At 46.2% G+C, this 24,395-nt stretch overlaps 1 long non-coding RNA gene across 1 annotated transcript; it reads left to right on the forward strand.

Annotated features, from left to right (window-relative positions):
• Window positions 1–15,916: 15,916 nt before the first annotated feature.
• On the forward strand, window positions 15,917–23,183 carry LOC140698827 (uncharacterized). Its single transcript, XR_012076807.1, has 2 exons — window positions 15,917–22,391; window positions 23,100–23,183. It is a non-coding gene; the product is annotated as an uncharacterized lncRNA (long non-coding RNA).
• The last annotated feature ends 1,212 nt before the right edge of the window (window positions 23,184–24,395 follow it).

A 24,395-nucleotide genomic window follows, 5' to 3' on the forward strand; every position in this document is an offset into this window, starting at 1 on the left:
CCCTGCCTCACCCCCCTGCTCCCCTGGGCCTTTCCCGACGCCAGAACGAGGCCTAGCTACAAGGTCCTTCCCACCACCCTCTCAACGCCACATCCCTGCCCAGCTCTCCTTTCTCCGCCTTTGGATCAGGGGCCACAAAACCGGCCCGGGCACCATTAAAACTTAAACTGGGCCAAGCCGGCAGGAAAAGCAGTTATCAAAGGTCGAGGCCGACAAAGACCCGGAAAGGAGTTCCCTCCCGCGAGGCTCCTCCTTCTTAGCCAACTCGGACACTGCCTAGGACTTGGGACACCGGCCGCCGGCAAGTGTTAAATCAAAGAACCGCCCGGGGCGAGGGCACCACGTGTCTAGAGGCGGCCCGCCCTGCCCCCTGTCCGTCCGGGGAGGGGTGGGGGCAGCGCCAGAGAAGGGGCGGGGCGGGGTAGGCAATGGGTTTGGGTTTTCTCGACTCCCAGAAGCCCCCGGGGAGAATGTTTACCAGGACGGTCACGTGAGGTGCTCTGCGGTCTGAGCCACTCCGGAAGGATCTGGCGGGCGCCAGTCCGGGCCTGGCCAGTCTGCGGAATGCCTCTGGGTCCCAGCAGCCTCAAAGCAGAGTTGGGTGGGGAGAAGCCTAGGCCCGCTTCTCCTCTGCCCAGGGCCTTTGCTCTGACATTACAGATTGGGAAACCCCAGGAGTTCCAGGCTGGAGAGGGAGTCTAGGGGCAGAAAGGGCAGCCTGGGGTCGTCATGTGCCCCCTTATAACTGGGGTTCAGGACAGATGAGGGGGTCGTCAGGAGTCAGTGGCAGGAAAAGAGTGTCCCAGGTTTGGATAAGGGGTGGGGGAAGAAGAATCTTGGGAGGATCACTGTGGGCAAGACCCGGGATCGTGTGCCGAGGAGGTGAAGGGGGGAAGTAGGTCCATACACTCTTTCCTCCCACCCACTCCAAAGCAGCTTTCAAGTACTTGCCGTGCCTCAGCTGAGGCTGGCCTCCCTTGCCTGGCCTTTGTCTCTTCCCATACACGTACAGGGCCAGCAGTCTACCGTGACACCCAACTCCATCCATGCATGGCATCAAGCCCTTTCACACCCCCAGCCAATGCTCTCTCCGGCCCTATCTTCGGCCCTGCGCGCATTCTCCGCCTGTTTCGACAGGGGCGCTCTTCCACGCTTCTGTGCCTTTGCATATGCTGCTCCCTGCACCCGGAATGGCTTCTCCCGTACACCCTCTTCTCTCCCTGTACAGAGCAGTCCCTTCTGGAATGCTTTCTACCGTCAGCCCCATTCTCAACCCCACTTTCCGACCTCCCCCAGACCTGGCACCAAACCCTGTGCATGGAGCCTGTCACTTGCGGTGAAAGGACTTTAAGGCTGGTGAACCACACAGGGCTGAGGGCGGAGTGGGCAGGTCACTCAGCTTCTTTGGGAATCGGGTGTCAAGAGACGCTCGGTGGGGGTGGAGGGGGGACAAGGTTGGAAGGAAGGAGGCCTGTGGTGCTCCAAGGCTCTGGCGGTTCCCGGTTGTCCGAGGGTGGGGAGGCTGGTGTCCAGAACTACTAACCAGGCTGGTGCCCGCGCCCCCTCCGGTCCCCTCCTCCCCCAGCCGCAGGGGCGCAGGCGGCGGCAGTGATGCGCGAGCTCCAATTGCCACCCCCGCGACCCCTCCTCGCCTCCCGGGAGCCTGAGCTGGTCAGGCAGGCTCGCTGCTGCGTCATCTTTGCTGCCCTCCTGACACCTGGCTTCTCCAGCTTGAGCTTCTCAAGAGGGAGGCGCCAGGGCGGGCACTGTTGAGGTCTGGGTGTCCAGGGATGCCTGAGTGTGGGGACAAGGCCAGCGGCTCTGGAGGCACTGAGAGGTCTAGGGTTCAAAGCGGTTAAACAGACAGGAAGCAGTGTGGATTGCTTTGTTTGGATCTGACCCTCAACTCCGCGCCCCGCCCAGGTTATTCTGAGTTAGCCTCACACCGCCCTGGGATGGAAGGCTCTTCTAGGCCCTCACCACTCCCTAAGGCAGGACCCCAAACAAGTGGCCATCTAGCAGGTCCTTGGTTCCTCCCAGTAGAAAGGAGCTCACTATTGATGACTACTTAGAAAGTTCTTAAAATTAACACCTCTTGGCTCATTTGTTCATTCAGCAGATATTTACCAAACCTATGTGGCAGAGACTGGGCACTGAGCCATTCAAATCCAAGCCTTTTGGTTGATACTCCGGGATTCTTCTGAGTGTGTGGATCACTTCTCCCTGGAAGCCCTCCTATCTCCGCCCTCTGATTTAAGCCCCTCTTCTTTGCTCTAGTAGTCCTCAGCCTTCCCCACTTCCCATCAGCACTGACCACACCTCCACTTCCTTAAGGAGGCCTCTTCCTGTTTGGACTTGACCAAGGTGTTCAGAGATGACTAATACACCAAGCCCAGTGAAAGGTGAATCTTGAGCTTTGAGAAAGCCCCACAGCTTCCAGCTCTGCTCTCTGGAGCTAGGCTGGTCCAGGTGAACCCTGGCTCCTGCCTTGTGAGCAAGTATCTAGGGCTCCTCCCTAGAGCAGGTATCATGTGTAAAGCATATGTGGTGCAGGAAGCCAGGAGCTGCCTGTCTGAGGTACAGCCTAAGCTTGGGCCCCCGCACCCACGAGGAAGGATGTGGGCATTAGTTTTAACACAGGTGGCAGCTGGAATCAGGGGGCAGCTGCATATTTCACATTCCTAAGCCAAGGGTAGATGGCCATTCTGGGAGACTTCCCACATGGGCTGAGGGGAAGGAACCCTTCTTTCCAGAGGGACATCTCTGTGACCCTCCCTGACTCCCTCTGTCCACCCTTGTTCTCCTGGCTAGAACTCCCCCATCTCCTCAAGGCTGGTTCATTCTCATCCTTCGACTCTCTGCTCAAATGTTACCTTCCTTGTCCAACCTATTTAAAATTGGTCCCCTCCTCTGGTTCCCTTTATCTCACCACAGCGTTGGTGGTATAGTGGTGAGCATAGCTGCCTTCCTTTATCTCACCACCTCACTTTCTTCAGAACACTTAGACTGCTGCTGTTCACTGGGATTGCTTGCCTGACTCTTCCAGTAGAATGCAAGCTCCATGAAGGCAGAAACTTCACCTTTCTCCTGCCTTATTTCCACTAGCTGTGCCTTGTGTGGAGGGTGTTTTTTGAATGAATTAAAATTTTGTTCCAGAATCATTTAAAGAAAGAAGCTAGAAGTCAGGAAAACCAGGTCCTGCTCTGCTACTAATCGTTAAATTTATCTCTTTATACCTACCTTTTACACAAAGGATTGGAGTCAGCTTTTAAACATACAGTGAGAGTGAGGTAACTAGGTAGTAGATAAAAATCAGGCAGAGAAAGTTCAGGCAGGCTTTATAGACCAGGGCAAAGGCCACAGAGTCGTGTATCACTGCCGAAGTTGTGCCTCAGTTACGGCTTTGAGCTTCCTGGGAGCCAAAGGAAAAGAGAACAGTATTTATTACATGATTTATCTGGTCTATAAGGAAAAGCATCCCAATTCCTCAGGGAAAGCAAACTTTTTGCTGGCAGTTAATGTATAAGAAATTTCTCACATAGCCCTTCATAAAGGAATGTGCTCTTGATAGCAGTTTTCCTAACTAAAGGCCTTGTTCACGGAGCATTGCAACATCAGCAGTGAGCAGGCTGCCAAGAACCACTCAGCACATGCAGCTCTGCAGGGCGGGGTAAGGAGTTTTCTGGGCTCAGGGTTGACCCAGGGATGAGGCCTAAAATCAAAGAGGAAGGGAGGGACTGAACTTCCTTCAGAGCAGTGTGGCTCCCAGCTTTCAGTTTTACATGGCTAATAATTTTATTTTTAAATTGGATTTTTTCAACACCATCTCTAAAATATTCCTGTTTTTTAAAAAAAAGGAACCCAAACTGGATCAAGATCTAATCACTTCTTTACAAGAACTGCAGAGGGGACAGAAGAATATGTTACAGAACACAGGGATGTAGTCAGCAAAATCCAGTGTGGAAAATTCCAAAGCAATTAAATTGCAACCCAGATTCCAAAGCAATTAAATTGCAAGGGATAAAAAGGTGAGGAGGGGAATCCTATAGAATATAATAGAGTCCTAAGAGACATATAATAAAAGGAAGTGTATGGATTCTGTTTAGATCCTGATTGAACAAGCTAAGTCCAAAAAAAAAAAAAAAAAAAAAGACAAACTGTATATTTGAAGATTAATATTAAAGAAATACATTATTTTTTAAAGTGTGAAAATGCTAATCTGGTTACATTAAATTTTTTTTTTACAAATGAATTTATTTGATGTCTGTAATTTGCTTTAGAATAATCCAGGCATATGTTATTGGGGGACTGGGAAACAAAAGTAGCCAAAGGTTAGTAATTTTGTAGGTGGGTAACATGGGGACTCATTAAACTATTCTTAATGCTTTTTTGTGTGTTTGAAATTTTCCATAATAAAATATTTTAAAAAATTGGATATGCTGACATAAGGTTAGCTAACTTTTCCTAAATAAGAACATTACAACAAAATAGCTACCATCTGTTGTCACCATCATCTCATAAGAAAAAGGACTTTGTAACATCAAAGACAGTAAGGGCCGGATCTCTGATAAAGGCCAGTCTTAAAACGGAATGTATTTTGCTTTCTGGAAAGATCACAGCAGACACTGCCATGGACCGGTACTGGTCTATGGGCCCCAGCTTCACAGCTTCAAACAATCCTTCCCAAGTCTTCTGTTTTTCACAAGTTGAGATCTAAGCTGGTAGAAAGGCCATTGCAGGCTGTCCTTGTTTGCTCTGTATCTTGGGAAGGCTGTCACTTGTCTGTTCCTGTTCTGTCTTAAAGACCCAGAGTATTTAACCTAGAAAGGCCTTCAGAAATCTGACTTAATCTCTTAGTTTTCCAGATGTGAAAACTGCAGCCAAGAGAGCAAAAGTGACTTGCTGGAGGTAACACATTGTGACCTAAAGGCAGAGCCTAGAACAGAACCCAGGACTTTTGATTCCTACCGCAGGATTCCCTCCACCCAATGTTTTACTTACGTGATGGACCCATGTTGTTTTTGTCTTTATTTCAGCTGGTGTCTGGAAAGATAGCTTCATGGACTTGCTGCTAGACCAGCAGGCTTCAAATCTAGACCTTGCCACTTGCTAGTTGTATGACCTTGGGCAAGTTTACCTAACCGCTTAAGGCCTCAGTTTTCTCATCTGTAAAATGGGTAGTAGCTGTAATAATGATACTCACCTTCTAAGGTTGCTGTGAAAATTGAGCTATGCATGTGTGGTGCCTGCCACCTAGAAAGTGTTCAGTGTGGGGCAGTTGCCTGTATTTTTACCTCCTATGGGGATTATGAGGTCCACAGATTTATTGTGGAGAATAGGCTGGACTTTAACTTAGGTTTATGGAATGTCAGAGCCAGAAACTGGCCTTTTGAGATCATCTACAGAGGAATCCTTTTACAGAAAGAAAATCAGTCCCCGGCAGGTTACATGAACTGCTGATGGTCCTAGAGGGCAGTGGTGACAGAAGAGGAAGTAGATTCTAAAAGGGCCCCTGAGTCTCAGGGCTCTGGGCTTTGCTAAACAGGTCAGTAGGTCCCCCAACTCCACCTCCTAGGGCCAGTCTGCTGTATGCTATGCCAGCCAGTTAAAGACATAGGGTGCGTGCACAGGGCTTTACAGTCTACAGGGAGCATTTACAAACTTGGTCCAGTTGAAGCCTTACTCCAGCCCTAGAAGGTAGGGCGTCCTGGAATGAATATCCCATTTCACAGAAAGAAACCAGGGGTGGACTGGTAACCAAAGTCACAAGCAGAGAGGCTCAGAAATCCCCTGACCACTTGGAAGGTGAGGGCGTTCCCCTTCAAAAGAAGGTCAGGTCAGTGTAAAATGGCTGTCACCCCCTCTGCCTTTGGAAAAGTACTTCAGCTACAAAGAAGCCAACTACTAACTCCAAGGAGAGCAGAAAGGAAAGCAGTTGCTATGGCAACATCTCTGGCAGCCTATTTTCCATCTTCCTCTGGTTCAAAACAACAGCTTCCAGCAGGTTCCGGCTGGGGGTGGGGAAGGTCTAACTCCAGCCCAGCAACTGCACTTGGCCAATCTCCTGTCAGATTTCGGTGGCAAGAGGAAGCAGCAGCCAATAAAGAGGCTTGGAGCTTGTGTCATCTGCCTTAAGCCAGGTTGGAATAACAAGAAGGCAGGCACACGTGACCGTTTCCATGGTGACCTTGGTTAGCAACCCAAATGGTCCTGTTTATGAGCACTGGAAAATTCCACCCAGCCTCTAGCCTGCTTTTGTTACTTTCTCTGCCTTCTTCCTGCTCGAAGGAAAGGATGAAGTCACTGCCAATGTTTAACCCCTTCCTGAGATGTACCTGGCTCCAGTCTGCTCTGGGGGTCTGGGAGGGGGCTGTGTACTTAGCACAGGAGCAGGGAGGGAAGGTAGTGACAGCCACCATTCACAGGGCACATCATTTGAGCCAGACGCTGTACTAAGTTCCTGACATTGTCACAACCATGAGAAGGGTTACTACACAGCTCATTCCTATTTCACTGAGGAATTAACTTGATTCAGAGAGGTTAAGTAACCTGCCACCGTCACAATCACAGAGTACAGCCAGAGAGGGGAGGAACCAAGCTCAGACCAAGTGTGGGCCTCGCAAGGCCACTCTCTCCATGACCCCTCTATAATGCCAGAAGAGCTGTAGAACCAGACAGGGTGGGTGACAGGGACGAGGTGCAGAGGGGGAGAGATCTAGGGTCTTCTAGGGAGCTGAAGGAACGCAACTTTTAGGCTGAGGGGGAGAGGAAGAAGGAGACACCTGCTTGGCTCCAGAACAGCCACGCTGCTAGGCTGGGGTGAAGTAGGGGCTGGTGAGCAAGGCCAGACAGGCCTCAGGGAAGGCTGTGGCCGGGACCAGTGCCGAATCCTCATGAGCTGACCATGCTGGGATTCCGGTGGGGAAGTAAGGAGAGAGGTCAAGCCTATAAACATTCCTGCCTGACTCCGGCTGGGGAAGTGCCAGCTTGGGCTGGGGGTGGACCCTGGAGACCAGAGCTGGAAACTGGGGTAAGCCTCTCAGAGTCCCCAGCACCAGCTGGAGGCCACACAGGACCAACAGTTTGGATGCTGCATAAGCTGCCTACAGAGCTGCTCTGAGTTGAGGCAGGGCTAGAGGAAGACTGGGACTGTGTTTTCAAGGATAAGGGACAAACAACAATAAAAATCACACACCATAGCTCAGGGTAACAACAGATGAGTCACTGAGTGAAGGGCATGGTCACAGGAGTGCTGGTGAGGTCACAGGAGTGCTGGTGAGGTCACTGGATGGTGATGGCCACAGGCATCTGCAGGACAGACTGACCTGTGGTCAGTGGGGAGGGCTTCCCGCAAGGGGAAAGGGACCTGGACCTGGCTTCTGAAGCAGGGAGCTCCCATTGGCTGGGAGGTTGGGCATGTCCTTGGGGGAGATGTGGTGGGATGTCCTATGAACTAGGGGTTTGGCAGCAAATGGGGTTGGAATAGAGGGGACACAACTGACTGAGCTTTATGGCCCAGGTTCAGGGTGGGGCAGTGGGTGCTAAAGATCTGGGAGAATAAGGAGGAAGGGTGACCCTTGTGACCTCGATGGTTTCTAGCTCCCAGGGTGCTATCTCTGCCTTGGGTTTCAGCTGAAGCCTTTGCTCTGGCAGAACAGTCATGGAAATTTCCACCCGGGTACTTTTCCCAGCGCTATTCTTGGCTCCACCTTCTTCCCAGGCCCTGCTGAGTCTAAAGTTCTTTGCTGGTGAGGCTGCAGGCAGACGAGGCCTGAGGCGGACTCAGAGACTCAGTGACACAGAAGGCACTTCTGAAGTAGACATGTCAGAACTCTAGTCATGCTGGGCACTGTGCTGGACCCAACTGGACCTCAGTTGACGGCCCCAGAGCGCCAAGGACTCCTGCTCCTGGGGAAGGCAAAGGGGAGGAATGACAGCTTCCACCATTATTTCACTATTCTTGGGCCAGGTCACACTGTTCGGCATGCTTCCCCCAGAGAACAGGGCACCAGGGCTGGAACAAGCCCAGGGGTCCCTAAATATTAGGGGGCCCTACTTCTGTTCCCCAGAAATTATCTAGGTGCTCTGTTTTCTTGGGGGGAGTGTTTGGTATGTCTGTCTCTAGAAGCTCCCAAACAGAAGTGAAGTCTAGAGAGTGCCTGTGGGGTGCGGGGAAGACACCAGAAGCTCTCTCTTCCCTCTCCCCTCCCCCCACTGCCCTACTCTGGGCTCATCTCAGGTTAGCTGCTCCCTGAACAGCAGCAGCTAGGAATGCAGGGGCCAGAAGGAGCTCTGGCTTTAGAGCAGTAAGTTACCAAACAGAGCCAAGTGACATCTCTGTGGAGTCCCTGCTCTTTGTCCACAGGTGGGACTTGCAGGGAGGTTGGCACAGACCCACCTCTACCGTGTCTGGGCTGGAGAGTGAGCTTGGGGCTTCTCGGTCCCCACTTCAGCCTCCAGCAGTGGCACCCCATGCTCCCTGCCAACCAGGCTGTGAACCCTGGAGTCCCCTTAACCCTCCGAGAAACAAGGGAGACATGTTAATGAACACATACTCATCCAAGAAAATACAAGCTGTGTTGTGGCAGAGAGTAATTATGGAGCGGTGATGGGGGATGACTTTGGACGTGCCAGTCAGGGAGGTCCTTTCTCAAGAACAATGTCTAGGCAAGATGAGGAGAGTGTGTGTCATCTGAAGAGTTGGGGAGTTTCATTCCAAGCAGATGTGTCATCAGGAGTAAAGAGCATGAGTCTGGACTCACAGATACAGAGAACAAATTAGTGGTTACCAGTGGCGGTGGGGATTGAGGCAAGATAGGGGTAGAGGGGAAAAAAAGGTTATTATAGGATTATATGAATCGTATGTGTGAAATTTTGAAAATTATAAAGCACTATAGAACTGAAAGAAACTTTCATTCAATAGACATCTATTGAGTGCAAAAAAATAAATTTTTCCTACAAAAAAATAAAATAAATAAACATGTATACTTAAAAAGAAAAAGAACATGAGTCTGGAAAGGGCTAGGATGCTGAGGAGACAGAAAGGAGGAGAGCAGTGTGGAGAGCCCAGAGAGCCTCAGGCAGACCCATACCTGCCTTCTTTCTCTGGTCCCACACCACCAGCTACCAGAATCCAGGCTTCCATGACCTCTGGCCAGGACTGTGACTATGGAGTCTGATGCCCTCCCTTCTGCCACCTCTCCCAGCTGAGCTACCTTGCAAAGAGCAGCTACATAGTACTTCCCTAAGCCAGGGCGTCTCCCAGCTCAGAAGTCATCCTTCTGGCCAAAGAGCAGGGTCCAAACTCCCTCTCCAGGTAATTCAAGTCCTCTCAGACCTCCCTCCAGTACCCCTGCTTTCTAATGAGTTCCCATCAGCTGAATAGCGTTAAGGTCCTTTCTGCCTCAATCACTGCATGCCTCTCCTATTACAGGAGCCCCGGATAAAGGCCCATAATGCTGTGGGCTTCTGTTTTCATCTGGCAGGTGCTGAGAAACACATCTCAGGCAAAGTTCCCAGAACCGTATGACCTCTACTCTGTCCCATGGGACTTCTCTGTGGGATGTGGGCCACACTTGAGGAAGAATGAATGTGTGTGTGTAGAAGGTGTGAAATGTTTAATGAGCATCATGCTGGGTATGTAGTGCTAACACAAAACATCTGCCTGGGACCTCAAGTGAGCGACTAAATAGATCAGGGATACAGGAATGTGGCTACGATTCACTGGGAAGCCTCATTGTTCCTCCAGACTGTTCTGGAAGGTCCACTCACAGGCCCTAGAGGGTGAGTAACCAGAGGCCATGCTCAGTGTAGGTGAGGCTGGATGCTGCACCCCCAACAGTGAGTCCTCCAGCAGAGGGACAGCAAGGCCTGGGCTTGGGGCTTGGGCTCACTTCCCTTCATGCCAGAGGCTGGAGCCTTGCAGAAACAGAAGGCAGCCTTTTAAGCCACCCTCTTGCCCGCCTGTGTGGGTCACAGTCTGTCTAGAAGTTCTGCAGAGAGGGAAGCAGCTCCAAGTTTCTTATGCCATATAGCTCAGGGAAATTTTACTCCATCCTGCTGGGCAGTCATGTTTATGTCACATCTAAATGCATTTTGTTCCAGGGGAGGGTATAGCTCAGTGGTAGAGTACATGCCTAGCATGCACAAGGTCCTGGGATCAATCCTCAGTACTTTCATTAAAGATAAATAAATAAAAACCTAATTACCTCCCCCCTCTAAAAACAAACAAACAAAAAACAAATAAAAGCATTTTGTTCCTATCAAAGCATGTCACCTTGTGTCTAGCCACCTCCTTCTTCCTTACTACCCCCTCCAATACTTAACAGCACAACAACCTGCAAAGCTGACAAAGCCTCTGAGCTCACTCTGCACAAGCGTCTCTGGACTGGACATTCCAGGACGGGGTGGGGGGCGCAGCCCCTCCCGGGCTTAGTCACTCAGTCATTCAGACACTCTGCACTTAGTGGGCATCTACCTCGCATGCTCTTCTCTCCATTCTGCTTGGTGTTTCAATTCCAAGAGATACTATTCCAATTCATTCATATAGTCATTACTCAGTAGACACATTTTGAGCTCCTAGTGATGCCGAGAGACAGCTCAGGCCTCAGTTTCCTCATCCGCCCAAGGGGTTAACAGCAGCATCTCCCTCACAGGGTGGTTGTGAGAACTGAAAAGAGATGGTGCACATTCTGTGCACAGCACAGTGCTCAATGAACGCTACAGAAAATAATGAGGGAATATGGACGGCCTGGGGAAAGAAGGTCTGAAAATGCTGGGTGAAGCCTGCAGAGCCCTTAAGCTGGGGAGAGATGGGGCTGAAGCAGCTTGTACAGGGAGCTGCATTCTGCCTCTAGTCACTCTCTCCTCCCACATCCCACGGTGCTACAGCTGGGCTTCCACAGCCAGGCCTTCTGGAAAGATCCACAAACAGGCTGCAGGGCCCAGGGCCAAGGACGTTATGTGAGGAATAAACTAAAGAAGGGAACTAGCAGCGTGGAGTTCTCGGACTAGGGGTGGGAAACCTCTTTTTCAAGATTCTTCCTCCTGTGTTGTCCCCCAGAAAGAGGATTCTATCCACACAGAATCCTTCCTCTATGTCCTAGAGGAGAGTATTCTTAGAAGATGGTTGCTTAGAAGATGGAAGATAGGGGAGAATACTTCCCTTACCCTTCGGCCTAGAGAGGTTCAGTGCCTGTGAGGGAGCGGCCTGGGCTGCCTCTTCCCAGCAGCATTTTGGGGAAGGCCGATGACACAGCCATTTTTAGTTTCTGTAACTTGTTTTATGATGGAACTGTCCTGAGCTCTCTGCAAGGTAACGGTGTGTCTGGATAATTTCAGCGGTTGATTTTAGTCTTTCTCTGGGTACATTTGTAGCTGTCCAAAATCCCCTAGAAACCACCTCTCTTCTGCATAATACAGCTGTAGCTGCGTCATCTCTGTGGGTTTTTTCCTGTCAGGGAGCTGGCTGCTGTGTGAAGAAGAGGGAGCTGAACTTTCGTGCAGTCATTGTTCCAGAGACCAGCTTGGGGAATGTAGGGGTGGCAGGAAGCAGCTGGGAACTGCAAATTCCTTGAGACTTCAGAAAACAAAAGTTGTTTTGGGGGGACTCCCCTTGCCTTTTATTTCTGACCTGCATTTCTGAAACTGTCTCTGGCAATGCAGGATTAGGTAAATATCACAAGATCAGATAAAATACAATGAAGGAGGCCTGGGGGTGGGGGTGCCAGGTGTTGCTGAAGGCTCACCCAGACTGGCTTCTGAACCCTAGACCCAGGAATGAGGGGCCTCAGAAACTTCTCTCTAAACCTGACTGGCCTTGCAAAAAAGGGAAGGGGGTGGAGCGGATTCCGGCATTCTCTGGAGGATTCTGGCCTGACATGATTCTGGAGGATTAGGTAGGGCCTTGCTGACAGAAGGTCTGGAGGCCTGATTCTAAATTTCTGCTACTTTAGTCCTTTTCAGTGCCCCACCTCCTGGAAGCCACAGCCTGTAGGCCTAAAATCTCCCATCTCCTTGTCCTTTCTGTTTGTCTGCTGCATTTTATAGAATTAGCATCATCACTTCTGTCATCTAATCTCATTTTACAAAGAAGGAAATTACCACTGAGAAGTTATTTGGGTCAGTGCCCAAGGTCACATGCTGTTTGTCAGGGGAGTAACTGCCAGAAACCAGAACCAAGGGCTTCCTATTTTTAGCTACTTTGAGGGTGAGGTGTGGGAGAGTGAGGTGACCCTCTGAAGTGGTTTAGCCCTCCTATATCTGTGCCCTTAGGCCCAAATGAAGACTAGGTTTCTGACTGAGGTGAGGGGGAATAAACAGGATATTGAGAGCAGCTTCCACAGGACATTATGAAGTTAAAAGGAACATGGATGCAGAGAGGAAAGGTGCCTTAAAGAAAATTTAGTTTTATGTTAAAGGGATCCTTAGCTCAAGAGAGTTGAGAGAAAGGCACATGATCAAATGTATTATTTATCTCCTCACTAAAGAACATGATGATTTCAGCCCATCTTGTTTAAATCAATTTCCCAGAAAAAAGGTTCACCATATCAAGAAGAGGAAGGAATTTAAAGAGTACTTTGGAGACAGCTAGACAGTTTTGTGAAGCAAAAGCTAGGAGAGATAAAGACAGTAAACCTTTGGGTTTAAGCAGTAAAAACGGGGGTTGTAGTCCATAATCTCTAAAATAGTTGATAGAATTTTCTCTCTGGCTTTGGTAAGCTATCTCTTGGCAAAAGAGATTCCTGGGTGCTGAGCTTCATTCAAATCTCTCTCTCCAAACTCAGGGAGAATTAACCAAATAATAGACAGCAACTCTAAAAATATAAGGAAAATGCTACAATCTGTGTGTAAGCGGAACGGAAATTAGTGGTTTAGCTACACTGACAATTATTTAAAGCACTTTAGGGCACTGAACATTCATTTCAGTGGCTCCAGAGTGGGAGAGAGATCACAGATAACAGAGGGAGGCCAAGGACCTCCCCTAGCCCTGGAGAAAACTGCTGCTGAGGCGGCTAACAGAAGTACCAAGAGAGGGTGGGAGGTAGTGGGGGACAAAGGGAGGCACTGTGAGGTTGTAATTCTTAGATTCAAGAATAGGTTCTGGTGCTCACTTCGGCAGCACACAGACTTAAAAAAAGAGAGAAAATAGATTCTAGTATTAATTAGCTGGGTCTGATGTTAGGCAAATAAAATCTCTAGGTCCCTAAATCCTCATTTGTAAAATGAGGTGACCCAATTCAGTTTTTCCTCCTTCCAGCGCTAAACTTCTACTAAAAATTTTCCAGTCCCACAGCAAACATCAAGACTGCGTCTGAAGGGAACCATCTGCATCTCAGTAATATTCCACTCTTAAAGGGAGCGAAAGATTGATTAAATAAGAACAGCTTTGCCAGGGTCAATTTAATGTAGCTGCTTAAACCGACCCTGCTTTTTGGGGGGTTGGGGGGGAGGTTAGCACAGGAGACAGTACCCTCACTTGTTGGAGCCCCCCAGGCCTGCTCCCTACCCTTTCACAGCCACTGGTATTTATAGGAGCCAAAGGGGTCTTAAAAATACAAACTATATAGATTTTTTTTCAACTCCAATGTCATTATTTAGTTGCCATTCTGGCCTATACCATGCCACTAAACGCCATATTCTTGTCTTGAAATTTACTGCCGAAACAATGTTAGCCTACAGGGTCTTACTTGGTATCAAACCATGCCCTCTCAGAGGTTTCAGAGGTTCTAGAAATAAAAACCCAGAAGGGAAGAGAGAGTAGAGAAAACACAGACTGCAGCCATTTTAGAAGCAGCAGAGTGTTGGAGTTCCTCCCCTTTTCCCCGGATCTCTCCACACCACTCGATTCTTTCCAAAAAAAACAAAAGGCAGCTTCTAAGTCACTCTCTGATACCCCTTCTGCCTGAGCGTTGTAGACTAATAGCACCTGGGACCTGGTGACATATGTACAGACACCTAACGGGTGTTACAATAAACAATGTGCTAACAAAGGGATAATGTGTGAATTTTTAATTAACGGATTACTTTGAGACAATAAGGAGAGGATGACAAAGAACAGAGGAGGGGAAGGACAGGCTGACACTGGCTGAAAAGTGAGAGGGCAGCAGCGCCTAAAATGGAAAACCACCCTAAGCGTGGTGAAAGAGCGAAGGGGCGGCCAGGAATCCCCCCCTCCCGGGGCCAGCTGCCACCCTCCCCATCCCCCACCTCGGACAGGCACAGGCCCTGGGAAAGGGCGCGCATGCGCACTAGCGCGCTGCGCCAACCGCCACCGCTCCCGGAGGCGGCTGGAACCAGCTAGAGCCGGTTAGAACCGGCAGCGCCCGTCCGCGAGCCAACGCCTCACAAAAGGAGACGGCGGTTCACCGCCTGCATATCCCTGCGCGAGCGGGCGCAGTGGGTGGAGGGTGTGGCGCTCGTGTCATGCCCTTCCCCCACCCCGCATCCTCCCCTGGGGCCGAGGGCGGCCCTGGGCCTGGAAACACACCGCTCCCTATGCCGGCCTGGCAGAGAACGGAGCTGGTGGGCCCGCGTACACCCTGCTTGGGCTCTTGCCCGCTCCTTACTAACTGCCACAGCGGCTTTTAACTGCGTGGAAACCCGTGTCTGGGAGGTCCTGGTGTCACTTGTTATCAGGCTTCGCCCGGGAGGCAGGCCCCCTTTGCCCTGGAGCTGAGGCTTCTCTAAGAATCCTGGAGACGCAGCAGCCAGTTCTCCTTCCCTTTAGGTGGGAAGCTACACGGGGTGTTTGAAAAATAAAACCACTTAAACTGTAGAAAGAAAAAGTTTTCCTTCCGGCTCCAAGTTTTAAAATCTTAAGGGAGAAAAAAACGATACAAAGTTTGTAAAACAGAAGAACCCAGAAAAGCAGACCTATAAACAAAGGTTCATAAACATTTGAAAACAATTCCTTCCCGAATGGCTGCCCAAGGTCACGGTATCTTTGGGAACAAAATCACTAGCTTTTCCAGATATTTAAAGAGGACACGTAAACTTGGTGTTGACAGTGGATTTGAATTTTGAAGACTTTCAGGAGAAGCCTGGAAGCTTAGAAATGGTTCACGTTCAGAAAGAACAAAAAGTTAATCCAGACTTCATTTTAAATCTCTCAGCAGGCAATCGAAGGTGTAGGGGCGTCTAGCTGGTATTTAGTAACGGCAAAAACATGAAGCCTGTCATGTAACACAAGCCCACCCGTATGCCCCCTATTTTACAAAAGCTTGGAGGCGGGCAGCTCTTGTTGCAGGAGGAAGTAGTGAATTATGGCTCTTTGAGACATTTTCCAGAAGTGAATTTCCACATTTGGTAGAATTCTTAAGCAGATTACCCAGACCCCCCTCGGATTTCACAAGTAAAAGGGCAATGAAAACACGTGCAGTTTAACTTCAGAACCACATCACAGGACTTGAGGCCGTTGGGGGAGAAACTCCAATACTCTGCCGCTTCTAAAATGGCCGCAGTCTGTGTTTTCTAGGCTGAAGCTTGGTTACATAATGGAAATTGAAGCCGTCAGCAAACCTAGTTTAACCTTCCTTCAAAAAGCACTAAATTATATCTAGTGTACTCCAAAGGAACACGAAAAGTATTTTAAAAGCTAGTAAAACATTCTCAAGTAATGGCTCTGAGTTTTTTGAGCTGGTCTACTTAAATATGATTCTTTTCATTGTTTTTGCCTAAGTTTTCAGCTTCAACCCACTTGCTAATAAGTTTTAAATATCTGGGTACGTAGCTTGTAATCAAGTTGCATAAACTATTACGAAAAATCTAGAAAGCCTTTGAAAGCCACATTCTATTTTTAACCCTTCCGAGGAACTATTTTTGCTTCCCTCACAAAATTGGCGGAGGGCTATTGAATTCCGGCGGCGTGAGCAGTCCTCCGTCTATAAATATGCCACTGCGGGCTCTGAGGCAGGCACTGAGGCAGCGAGCGCAGAGGCGTCTTTGAGGCAGGAGGCGCAGCTTGAGGAGACGGCAGATAAGTTTCTCTATTAAAAAAGGATAGGAATTCGTATAATTCTTTAGGAACTGTAAATAGTGAAAGTACTGAGCTATTGCTGTGCATTAAGTTTTTAGAATAGCTTTGATAGCTTAAGGAGATCTTATTTTAGGGGAAATATGAAGGCTTTCTTAAAGAGTAGTTTGAAAAAGAAGAGGAAAATGGTAATATTAGAGCATGACGGAGGTTGAGATGAAGCGTCTCCGTGGAGTAAATTTAAAAATCGCTAAGAGGGCTGCAGAGCCCGGAATTTAGAAACCATAAATGAAAGGGCAGCAGTTTAGATTAACGCTAAAACGTAGGGTGACATAAATAGAACTTAAACGTCATTTTAAAAAGTCGAGTTGTAGATGATAAAAATATTTTAACGGCCATCTTTTAAAAAGATGATTTAAATCGAAGATGATGCCTTCAAAATCATGGCGCAGTAAAAATTGTGTCATTTGAAGCCTGTTTGATCTTAAGGCTTTATTTGCTGAAATTGATGGAAATATTAACTAGAAATAGAGTAAATTTGGAGAATGAAGATTAGAAATTTGAAGAGGAAAACTCGGAAGACAGAAGTACAGGAAGGTGAAGAAAAGGCTTAGAGAAGATAGGAAAACTGGAAGAAAAATCCTCCTTTTAGAAGACAAAAATTAAACCAGAAGGCCAGAAGGTAGGAGGTAGAAGAGAAATCAGACAAAGCTAGAAAACTAGAAGATAGAAAAAAGGTTGAAAATATGGTCAAGTGTTTCAGATAGAAAATGAAAAAGAAGCTTATTGGATACAAGATAGACGTCAAAATTAGAAGATAGACAAGTTCAAAGCCAAAAAATTTGTTAAAGTACAAGAACAGAAAACCTAAGGAAAATTTTATAAAATATTGTAGAAGCCCATCGATTTAAATATCTGGTGGTGCAGAAGTTAGATCTGAGATCAGGGTGTTTACTGTAGACCAGGACCAACTTAGAAGAATATCCTGAAGCTAGAAGGGAAGTCAGTTTAAAATGGCAGCAAAAAGGACTACTTAAAGGACTGAAGTAATTTAGAAACTAAAGTAGTTTTTGGAAGAATTAAATCTGAAAGGCCTTAAATACAGTATCTTAGTTTCCTTTGGAGAATTTAAAGGACTTTATGACTGAAGTAATTGAAGAGCAAGAATAACCATCAACTTAATTTTGCATTGGACTTTGAGCTAAGAGTTTTTAAATCCTGAGGACTAGGTGCTAATTAACAGCGGACCCAGGTGCTACACAGAAGTGGATTCAGTGAATCTAGGAAGACAGGAGCAGCGCAGGATTCCAGGAACCAGTGTTTGGTGAAACTAGGACTGAGGAGAAAGCAGCATTTCGTGAAGATAGGAAAGAGGATCCCGGGAGCCAGTGCGATTTGGTGAAGGAAGCTAGGAAGAAGGAAGGATCCCTAACGATTTCGAGGTGAAGCTAGGAGAGGATTCCAGGAAGGAGGAAGCCAGTGCGATGTGGTGATGAAGCTAGCGTGCGGCTTGGCGGCTTGGCAACCACGCGGAGGAGGCGAGCAGGCGGTGTGGAGGATAGATAGAGGCTCCTAGAACAGCAGCCCAGTGTGCGAGGCCCGCAGGGAGAGCCAGTGGTGTGGTAAAAATCCGTGAGGTCGGCAGTATGGTGGTGTCTTTGTAACTGAGTGTGGTAACCTTTGTTGAATTTCCCAGTGGCAATGGGGGAGTTGTGTATTTAAGCATAAAGGGTATTACCTGGGGTTGTAGGCCGATTTTCGGGTGTCGTAGGTTTCTCTTTTTCAGGCCTATTTCTCAATGCAGCTTGTCTGAAGCTTTTGAGGGCAGACTTCCAAGGCCCGGAGGAATAGTAGATGGCAAGTTTTTCTATTTTTAACTGATTTGAGGGGAAAAAATTAATTTGATAGAACAACTTTGAGACAATTTCAGCAAGTTTCGTAAGCAGGTTTAATTTTTAGCCTGGGGTAATGAAGCATTTCAGTTTTGTGACTAGATCACCTATTTTTCTTCTCTCACCCTGTGCTCTAAAAGTTTTCTAAATGTAGTTTGGGTGTGTAATTGTGGGGGGAAAGTTTTTGGGGGGGCAAAATATGTTTTGAGTTCTTTTCCCCTTAGGTCTGTCTAGAATTCCAAAGGCAAATGACTCAAGGTAACGGGAAAAAAGAAAATCCAGTATCAGGATAATCAGAACACTACAGGTTTACAGTTTGTAGAAACTAGAGCACAAGCAGCTCTCACTGAGGTCTGTGGCGCAGCTGACCACTGGAGAAATGGCTGGTAGTTACTCTTTTTTTCCACCCATAATCAGATATGTAACCCCTTAAACTGGTTGTTTTTACTTGAAGTATTTGGGGTGGTCTTAACAGGGAAGAGGGTGGGGGAGAAAATGTTTTTTCTAAGATTTTCCACAGATGCTATAGTGCTATTGACAAACTGAGTTAGAGAAGGATGGTACTGCTATGCTGTTGGCACCAACACCTTCAGGGATTGGAGCTGCTTTTTTCCTTGGCGGAGTATTCGCAGTGAAGCTGAAATGTACAGCACAGTGCAGCTTTGGTTCATATTCAGTCATCTCAGGAGAACTTCAGAAGAGCTTGACTAGGCCAAATGTTGAAGTTAAGTTTTCAAGTAACGTGACCTTTAAGATATCTTTTATTAAAGGGGAGGGGCAAATTTTGGCAATTAGTAATCGGCAGTGGCCTTTCATGGTTGGGCTTGGGAGGGTTGGGTTTAGGTAATTGTTTAGTTTATGATTTCAGATAACTCATGCCAGAGAACTTAAATACTTAGGATGGAAAAACTAAAGAAATCTCAACTTCCAAGTTGGCAAGTAACTCCCAATCCTCTAGTTCTTTCCCTCCCCCCCAATTTTTGTATCAGATCCACTGGATTTAAAGCGTAGGACTTGGGGAAGGAAAGTGTTGGACTGGGGGTTGGTCTAGCCCACTGGGCTGACTTAGATAAATACTTGGGAATTTTTTAAACGCTGTAAGTTGTATGGATATGGTAGTGTGTGGTTCTCTTTTGGAATTTTTTTCAGGTGATTTAATAAAACTTAATACTACTGTAGGACCTTCAGAGCAAAGGAAGTGGCTTAATGATCCTGAAGGGATTTCTTCTGATGGTAGCTTTTATATTATCAAGTAAGATCCTATTTTCAGTTGTGTATAAGCGAGTTTTTTTAAGTGTAGGAAGAAGTTTTCTTTTGTATTACTGCAAAACAAGATGTTAAGGTATGCTTCAAAATTACTGTAAATTGTATATTTTGAATTTGCATCTAAGTATTTGTGAATCATAACTGATAAGAGGGGTGGGCTTCTGTTGATGAGGGAGGGGAAACTTTTTTTCTGTAGACTTTTTTCAGATAACATCTTCTGAGTCATAACCAGCCTGGCAATATGATGGCCTAGATGGAGAGAGGGGAAACAGCTCCTTGGTGAATGATAAGTAAAGGCAGAAAAAATTATATTTCATACCTACATTGGGGAAAAAGCATAATCTTGAGATCCTTACAACTGATGGAACACATTGTCTGCACATGCAAAAAAAATTAAGCAAATGAAAGCTACCAATCTAAAGTTAATGGAATCTACCATTTTAAAGTTATGGCATATGAAGCTGTACCCACAAAAATAATGAATTGATGAGAAATAAAATAACAAAGTGATGAGAATGCAATGAAGATCAAATGTCCATCTCAAAATGCTGCTTTTACAAAAGCAGAATAAAAAGTGAAATGAAAAGAAAATGATAATGCTACACATTAATCCTGGAATAAAAGAAGCTTGAAATAATTGAAATGAGTGGGATCAAGTGGATTGAGAGGAGGCTGTGCTGTTTGCCAATCTTTCGTTTGCCTCAGACAGGTTTCTCTTCGTTATCAGAAGAGTTGCTTCATTTCATCTGGGAGGAGAAAACAGCAGGCAGCTGTTAACAGATAAGTTTAACTTGCATCTGCAGTATTGCATGTTAGGGATAAGTGCTTACCTTTGCTAAGAACTGTGGAGGTCCTAGGTCCTTTAAGGGATTCCAGGATTGTGAGGAATTTTCCTATCCTGGATAGCACACTTCACTCAGAGGCAAGTATTCCTTAAAGCCTCTTGAGATTAATACCTTAATAATTAAAAGGTAATGTTTATAAAACTAAGAAAATTTGTTTAGCATTAAATATCTCTCAAAACCCTATGAAAGGATAGAATAATATGCTGTTAATAAGAATCATGTTAATATTGCTAAAATTTAAATGTTACGTGTTTTGTGCAGAAAACCATTAAATCATTCAAAATAAAATACTTTTTCTTTAGAGAATGTATACTTTTAGAAAGCTGTCTCCTTATTTAAATAAAATATTGTTTGTCTGTAGTTAGTGTTGGGCAATCTTGGGGGGATTCTTCTCATCTTTCAGAAACTTTGACCGCGAACACTTAAATGGACAAGATCAGGAATTGAGCGGAAGAACGAATTTAACTTAAGGCAGGAATGACAAATTTTATCCTTCGTAAAACTGATGAGCATTTAATAATTCCAGGCACATGGCAATAGAGGCCCTCTAAATAAGGAGTAAATACCTCTTAGACAGGTGGGAGATTATGATCAGAAGAACAGGTAACTACACCTACACTGTTTTCAGAAGGTCAGACAAGTCTAAATGACAGTGGTTAAATGAAATATAATACTGTCTACATTTCCAAAGTTTGCATGTTAACCTTAAATGCTTATCTTACCTTAAATGCTTATCTCATCTAGTGTTAGCCAGCATTTACACTATTGACTTGTTAAATAGGCACTTGGTGGGAGAAATGTGGGTCTTCTAAAGAATTTTCCTTTGCAGAGGCTTCATTTCATCCTTCATGAAGCGTTCAGGATTTTGACTTGCATATAAGCTCTTGGCTCTGCCTTCTGTTCTCCTAGTGAGTGTGTGAGACCTTGCAGTGAGTTTACCAGCATACTCAAGTAAAATTTTTTCCCCTGATTTTGGAGGGAAGGGAGGAGAGGGTGGGGCTTACTTGTTTTAGCTTTTTTTCTTACAGACTACACAGAATGCAGTTGTCTTGACCTCAGGTCTGTCTGTTCTGTTGGCAAGTAATGCAGTACTGTTCTGACCTGCTGCTATTAGAATGCATTGTGGAACGACTGGAGTATGGTTAAAAGTTGTGTTTCCCCCAATGCTTGGAGTAGTGATTGTTGAAGGAAATCCAACTGAGTGATAAAAGGCTGAGTGTTGAGGAAATTTCTGCAGCTTTAAGCATTCGTGTTTGTGATTGAAGCAAAGTATACCTTTTGCTGTGCTTCTTTAGGTAAAATGCTTTTTGTTCACTTCTGGTAGGGGGGTGGGGAGGGCATTGAAGCCTTTAGTCTTTTCCAGATGCAACTCTAAAATCAGTGACAAGAAATAAGTTCCAAACGAGCAACAGTCTTCAAGAAATTTAACTGGCAAGTGGAAATGTTTAACAACAGTTCAGTGATTTTAGTGCATTTGTCTCTTTGGGTCTCTCTCTCCCCTCCCTTGGTCTTAATTCTTACATACAGGAACATTCAAAACAACAGACGCATGCGAAGGGCCAGAGAAGCCAGACCAGTAAGGAAAAATAGCTTATTTACTTTTAATAAATAAACCAAACATTCCATTTTAAATGTGGGGATTGGGAACCACTAGTTCTTTCAGATGGTATTCTTCAGACTAGAAGGAGCTTCCAGTTGAATTCATCAGTGGACAAAATGAGGACAACAGGTGAACAAGCTTTTTCTGTATTTACATACCAAGTCAGATCTGTTGATGGGTAAATAATTTAGTGTGAAACAGCCTTTCAGCTTTACGCTGGAGTAAACAGCATGAGCAAGTTGTTTGTTGGCCTGGGGGTGGAGGGGTGAGGTGGGCGCTAAGCCTTTTTTTAAGATCTTTCAGGTACCTCTCACTAAAGGCACCGAAGGCTTAAAGTAGGACAACCATGGAGCCTTCCTGTGGCAAGAGAGACAACAAAGCGCTATTATACTAAGGTCAATCAAAGTGGTATCGGCCTCACAACCCTGTTTTCTGTTACAAATGAGGACTTGCCTCAATACCCTTGGCAGACTGCATTGAGGCTGTTTCTTTTGGGGAGTGAAGCATCCAGTAGAATGCTTGAGTAACTTGTATACCCCTGGGCTTGTCCTAACATTTAATGCAGCTGTTTTTATAGCAGCTCTTAGTAAAGCCCAAACCTTGAATGATGCTTGAAGGGGAGGGAAAGGGGGAAAGCGGGCAACCACTTTTCCCTAGCTTTTCCAGAAGCCTGTTAAAAAGCAAGGTCTCCCCACAAGTGACTTCTCTGCCACATCGCCACCCCCTGCCTTTGGCCTAGCGCAGACCCTTCACCCCTCACCTCGATGCTGCCGGTAGCTTGGATCCTTGTGGGCATGATCCATATCGGTTTTAAGGTAACTGGTACTGAGCTCTTCTGGTGGGTTGCACTACTAGAAAGACCATTCATTTGCCTGCATATGGTTTTTGATATTAAGACCACACCTAAAAAGCTCTAAGATGCTTTAAATGTATGGCATTATTTATCCAGTGATTGAAACAAACCAGTAAATGAAGAAAGAACATTTAAGAATTGTAATGTTGGGTGGGAAGCTATAACTTACAGACTGAAGAACATAGGCATTTTAACAGTTGAGGGCTTTTGGGTGGGATTGCAAAAATTCTCTGCTAAGACTTTTTCAGGTGAACATAACAGACTTGGCCAAGCTAGCATCTTAGCTGAAGGAGATTCTCCAGTGCTCTTCAGTAGGGTTTATAAAGGTTTTTCTTTTCCTGAGAAAACAAATCTTTTGTTTTCTCAGGTTTTGCTTTTTGCCCTTTTCCTAGCTTAAAAAAAAAAGCAAAAGATGCTGGTGGTTGGCACTCCTGGTTTCCAGGACAGGGTTCAAATCCCTGTGGCATCTTTGCTTGACTTTAAGCTCTGCCTTCAGTACTCTTTCCATTTTCCTCCTCTTTTCTTTAGATGCTAATCTGTAGAGCTAGGGGAGTTGGAAGATAAAGTAGCTTCAAACTATACCTCTTCATTGAATTTGTCAGAAGTCTGAACTGGCTTGTTTTTGTCTTTACTGGGAACCTAATGTAACTGCCTTGTCTTTAATTTTCAGGTATTCCCCATGCATCTGGTGTTGGGAGAAGGCTCACTATTAAATTTATTAAAGTTACATACTAATAAAAATTGAAAAGCTCTTCACTGGTGTGATTCCTTTGGGTGTAAGCCAAATTTCTGTCCATGGGTAGACAAGATGGATGTTTTGTTGGGGGTCCTGTTGAGTTCCTGTCTTAAACTTGTGGTTTAATAACAAGTACACAGCACTGTCATGTAGCCTTATCTTCAAGTAGGGCAGAGACCTGGAGTAAGTAGTGGGTGAATGACCCAAGACTCAGTAACATCCATCCCCGTAAGGGAAAAAAAACCAAACACTTCTCTAAGGAGCCTGCTTTCTATTTAGCAATTGGATGTGGGCTGGGCTGGAGAGAAAAATGTGGATGGGGAGGAGAGTTGTTAACCATTGATCCTATGAAAGATTTAAAGCCAATTAAGGGGGGAGAGTATAGCTCAAGTGGTAGAGTGCAAGCATGTACGGAAGTCCTGGGTTCAATCCCCAGTACCTCCTGGGCGGAAGGGAAGAACCAGCATTGTATTAATCAGTTGTCAGTTCCCAAGCTACATGTTGGTCATGTGGTCACCTGTTCCATGGAATGGCCTGCATACTAGTAGATAATCTCAGTTGCAGTTGAAATATCTTCATGGTCCCACCCATCCTCTACCTGGGGTGTCGTCTCTCAACCATATTCCCTGAATGGGTGGGAGAGGCTCATTCAAGTAAAGCTGGCCGTGAGACCTAAGTGTGGGGCCCAGGTCTGAAGAAGCAGCACCCAGCATAGGTCTCCCAGCCAGGCCACACCCTCAGCCCACTGGAGGGGAGGGGCCTAAGCAAATAGCTCTTTGTCTTACGTTACTGAACTTGTAACTCAGGAAGGTGTTGCAAAAAGCAAGCTCTGATTCGGTCACTGCCAAGGCAACGGGGCTGGAATTCGAACTCTATTCTTGACCTCTTCAACTCTGTTGCTTTTACTTCAGTGCATGAATGTCCTCACATAAAAATCAACTGTACATTTCATTCATTTATATGAAATAAAGACCTATATAGCACAGGGAACTGTATTCAATATTTTGTACTCTAATGGAAAAGAATCTAAAGAGTATATGAATATATAAATATACATATGTATCATATCATTTTGCTGTACACCTGAAACTAACACATTATAAATCAACTATACTTCAATTAAAAAAAAACAGCTGTTCACATAGGTCTGCAGCAGACCAGTCCCCAATACAGTGGTTCCTTGGGCTTGGTTAAGTGCCTGTTGTGAGGAGAAATCTCTGTTCTTCCAGC

Source organism: Vicugna pacos, chromosome 10, assembly GCF_048564905.1.
Source record: "Vicugna pacos chromosome 10, VicPac4, whole genome shotgun sequence".
In the NCBI taxonomy this organism is placed as follows: domain Eukaryota; kingdom Metazoa; phylum Chordata; class Mammalia; order Artiodactyla; family Camelidae; genus Vicugna; species Vicugna pacos.